A 5,452-nucleotide genomic window follows, 5' to 3' on the forward strand; every position below is an offset into this window, starting at 1 on the left:
AAAGACTGCAACTAAAATGCTTTGAAATTTATGGTGGCAGGTTTGATGTAAGTTCTCCGCATGTTACAGAAGGTTTACCAAAAGGAGGACCTTTTATTCACTACAGTCCACACTCTTAACTGTGAGGCTGTTTCAGTTTGTAAGGAGGTGACCCACAGTATTTGGGAAGACACATTACTTTACCTACATAAATGAACTACATAACCAAAATGATTAAATGCCCACACATTTAACATCTTAGGTGTTGTATGCATTTTCTTTTGCAGGCAAATCTGTGTGTACTGCTTGGTGAGGAGTAAAGCATCTGCATGTGGTTTTAACAGTGTCATGTGATTTGACTCATCAGGACCATGCGATGACTTATTCTCTTTCTTTTCTTCTAGTCAGTTTTTAACAGGTCCCAGAAGATTACTATCATTATACATTGTACTACCATGTCTAGGATGTCTAGAACAGCATATTTCATGCCTTGTATCATTGCTTTCAGACATTCAAAAAGCTTAAGGGAAACTACTGGGAACCAAATCTATTTTCTGTTGGGATAAATACACCGATCAGCCACAATGTTAAAATCACTTACTGGTTTTGTCCTTGTGGCTGGTTGCTGTATACTTTATTTTTCATTTTGTCCAACCTGAGGCAAATTGTAGTCGCAAATTTAAAACATCTGAGTTCCAATAAAACTTAGATTAAATTCTGAATAAAAGAAAATGACAAAATTAATTTACCTGTGATTGTCTAAATTTTCTGGCACTCCATGTGCAACCAATGAATAATGCCAGTTAGGCAGATGCATAAAAGTTAATTTTAAGCAGTGGTGTGGACAGAGACAGGTAGATGACCAATTAGTATCATGGATGGAGTTCTGAGTTGGCCAGTAGGGTACAGGCACAGGTGCCCCCAGACCACATCTTCTGTATGAAGTGGCTTAAAATTTCTTGTTTGAAAAAGAAATGCAAAAAAACAAAAAAAACTACAGATGCAAAACACCAATTAAAAAAGAAATGCCAAGTGAGTACAAAGAGGTTCAAAAAGCAAAGACTTAAAAGGACCATAAATGGACACAAAACCAGTAGAAAGAGGTGCACACACGTGATCACAAATGACACAATTGTTTTACTATTTTACTATTCAACCCGTTCTGCCCCCCAACCCCTGACTATGAGACCAGTAATTTGAGTCAACAAATGCAGGGGAAGAGAAATTGTACTTGTATCAAGGCTACATTATGCATACTGAGGTTCAACTACACACAAAACAGTTAATGAGAAGAAATTGTCCTGTCAGGAGCAGGCTTAATCCATTGTCACCATTATACTGTATGTGCAGATGGGCTGATTGTCCACTACAGGTTACTGTAATATCAAGCTTACTATGGTCATTGCTGACCTGGTTGTGGCGTTGGAGCTGGAGATATGTGGTAACTGTTTTGATTGCAAAGGTTTTCAACTCAATGTGGGTCCATGAACAGACGATAACTGTAAAATAAAAAACAAAGCGTCTCCAGTATGATTTTGTATGTGTGAAGGCAGATTTTACTGGCAACTGTCCTACAGCAACATCATGACCTTAGACTATGCTGTGCTACATTAAATATCAGCAATGTTTCGGGCGTTTTGACTCTTTGTGCCTCATTAACAGCATTATCATACATCTCACTCAGTCTGCTCAAACCAGCTTTTCAAATACTCAAATGGTCACTGGGGGCCCTCTAGTGGGTCAATGCAGCCTCACTATTCCAGCTGACGATGTAGAAGAAGTGTGGAACACCTGTGAATCATATTTACAACAGATAGAGTTTCCAGTTTAAGTGACCTACATAAATGTAATGATATGATAAGGCATAAAATTGTCAGTGAAGAAACGGAGTAAAAAATCAAAAATTGTCATAGCATTGAAAGGCATAAAAACGTTGAAATTCGTCTCAGTATGGAAAGCCTAAATGGTCATAGTATAGTAAGGAATAAAAACGTAAAAAAATGTCATAGTATAGTAAAGCCTGAAACGTCAGGCCTTAAAATGTCATAAAACGTCATAGTAAAGTAGGGTATAAAAACGTCAAAAAATATCATAGTATAGTAAGGCATAAAAACGTTAAAATACGTCAGTATTTTAAGGCATAAAAACGTCAAAAAATGAATAGTTTACTAAGGCAGAGAAATGTAGTAGTAATGCATAAAAATGTCATAGTGTAGTAAGATGTAAAAATTTCAATAGTATGGCAAGAAAAAGTGAAAAACAACATAGTATAGTATGGCAAAAACATTAAAAAATGACATAGTATATTAAAGCATAAAAACATCAACAAATGTCATGATATGGTAAGGTATACAGATGTGATAGTATAATAATGCCTATTAAGTGAAAAAATGATACAGTATAGTATGAAAAAAAACATTTAAAAAAACGTCATAATATGGTCAGGTATACAGATGTCATAGTATACTAAAGTCTATGAAGTGCGAAAAGTGACATAGTATGGTATGGCAAAAAAAGTGAAAAAAAAACAACATAGGCAAAAACAAGTATGGCAAAAACATGAAAAAATGGCATAGTATATTAAGGCATAAAAACATCAACAAACGTCATAATATGGTCAGGTATACAGATGTCATAGTATACTAAGGCCTATAAAGTGCGAAAAGCGACATAGTATAGGATGGCAAAAAAAGTGAAAAACGACATAGTATAGTATGGCAAAAACATGAAAAAATTGCATAGTATATTAAGGCTTAAAAACATCAACAAACGTCATAATATGGTCAGGTAGACAGATGTCATAGTATACTAAGGTCTATAAAGTGCGAAAAGCGACACAGTATAGTATGGCAAAAAAAGTGAAAAAAAAACGACATGGCAAAAACATGAAAAAATGGCATAGTATATTAAGGCTTAAAAACATCAACAAATGTCATGATATGGTAAGGTATACAGATGTCATAGTATAATGATGCCTATTAAGTGAAAAAATGATATAGTATAGTATGGCAAAAACATGAAAAAATGGCATATTTTATTGAGGCATAAAACAACCATAAAAGGTCATAATATACTAAGGAATAAAGATGTCATTATATATTGAAGCCTAAAAAGTGATAAAAATGACATAGTATGGTATGGCAAAAAAAGTGGAAAAAAACGACATAGTATAAGGCTTAAAAACATCAACAAACGTCATAATATGGTCAGGTATACACATGTATAGTATATTAAGGCTTAAAAACATCAACAAATGTCATGATATGGTAAGGTATACAGATGTCATAGTATAATAATGTGCATTAAGTGAGAAAAATGACATAGTACAGTATGACAAAAAAAGTGAAAAAATGGCATATGGTATTGAGGCATAAAACAATCAAAAAAGGTCATAATATACTAAGGAATAAAGATGTCATAGTATAATAATGTGTATTAAGTGAGAAAAATGATATAGTATAGTATGGCAAAAAAAGTGAAAAACGACATAGTATAGCATGGCAAAAACATGAAAAAATGGCATATTTTATTGAGGCATAAAACATTCATAAAAGGTCATAATATACTCAGGAATAAAGATGTCATAGTATAATAATGTGTATTAAGTGAGAAAAACGACATAGTGTAGTATGGCAAAAACATGAAAAAATGGCAGAGTATATTAAGGCTTAAAAACATCAACAAACGTCATAATATGGTCAGGTATACAGATGTCATAGTATAATAATGCATATTAAGTGAGAAAAATTACATAGTATAGTATCAAAAAAAGTTAAAAAATGACATAGTATGGTATATTAGTATATTAATAATTATATAAATAATTAATAATTTGTATTAAGTGAGAAAAATGACATAGTATAGTATGGCAAAAAAAATGGAAAAATGGCATATGGTATTGAGGCATAAAACAATCATAAAAAGTCATAATATACTAAGGAATAAAGATGTCATAGCATAATAATGTGTATTAAGTGAGAAAAATGATATAGTATAGTATGGCAAAAAATGAAAAAATGGCATAGTATATTAAGGCATACAAACATAAGAAAACGTCATAATATACTAAGGAATAAAGATGTCATTATATATTGAAGCCTAAAAAGTGATCTAAACAGCATAGTATGGTATGGCAAAAAAGTGGAAAAAAACGACATAGTATAGTATGGCAAAAACATGAAAAAATGGCATAGTATATTAAGGCTTAAAAACATCAACAAACGTCATAATATGGTCAGGTATGCACATGTCATAGTATAATAATGTGTATTAAGTGAGAAAAACGACATAGTATAGTATGGCAAAAACATGAAAAAATGGCATAGTATATTAAGGCTTAAAAACATCAACAAACGTCATAATATGGTCAGGTATACACATGTCATAGTATAATAATGTGCATTAAGTGAGAAAAATGACATAGTATAGTATGGCAAAAAAAAGTGAAAAACGACATAGTATAGTATGGCAAACAAAAATGAAAAAATGGCATGAGGTATTGAGGCATAAAACAATCAAAAAAGGTCATAATATACTAAGGAATAAAGATGTCATAGTATATTAAAGCCTAAAAAGTCATAAAAATGACATAGTATTGTTTGGCAAAAACATGAAAAAATGGCATATTGTATTGAGGCATAAAACAATCATAAAAGGTCATAATATACTAAGGAATAAAGATGTCATAGTATAATAATGTGTATTAAGTGAGAAAAATGACATAGTATAGTATGGCAAAAACATGAAAAAATGGCATAGTATATTAAGGCTTAAAAACATAAACAAACGTCATAATATGGTCAGGTATACACATGTCAATAGTACAATAATGTGCATTAAGTGAGAAAAATGACATAGTATAGTATGGCAAAAAAAGTGAAAAAATGGCATATGGTATTGAGGCATAAAACAATCAAAAAAGGTCATAATATACCAAGGAATAAAGATGTTATTGTATATTAAAGCCTAAAAAGTGATAAAAATGACATAGTATTGTTTGGCAAAAAAAGTAAAAAACGACATAGTATAGTATGGCAAAAAAAATGGAAAAATGGCATATTGTATTGAGGCATAAAACAATCATAAAAGGTCATAATATACTAAGGAATAAAGATGTCATAGTATAATAATGTGTATTAAGTGAGAAAAATGATATAGTATAGTATGACAAAAAAAAGTGAAAAACGACATAGTATAGCATGGCAAAAACATGAAAAAATGGCATATTTTATTGAGGCATAAAACATTCATAAAAGGTCATAATATACTAAGGAATAAAGATGTCATTATATATTGAAGCCTAAAAGTGAGCTAAACAACATAGTATGGTATGGCAAAAAAAGTGGAAAAAAACGACATAGTATAGTATGGCAAAAACATGAAAAAATGGCATATTTTATTGAGGCATAAAACAATCATAAAAGGTCATAATATACTAAGGAATAAAGATGTCATAGTATAATAATGTGTATTA

The sequence above is a fragment of the Seriola lalandi genome, unplaced genomic scaffold, assembly GCF_002814215.2.
Source record: "Seriola lalandi dorsalis isolate HSWRI2012SDOR001 ecotype SW California unplaced genomic scaffold, Sedor1 jcf7180002054563, whole genome shotgun sequence".
Lineage (NCBI taxonomy): Eukaryota > Metazoa > Chordata > Actinopteri > Carangiformes > Carangidae > Seriola > Seriola lalandi.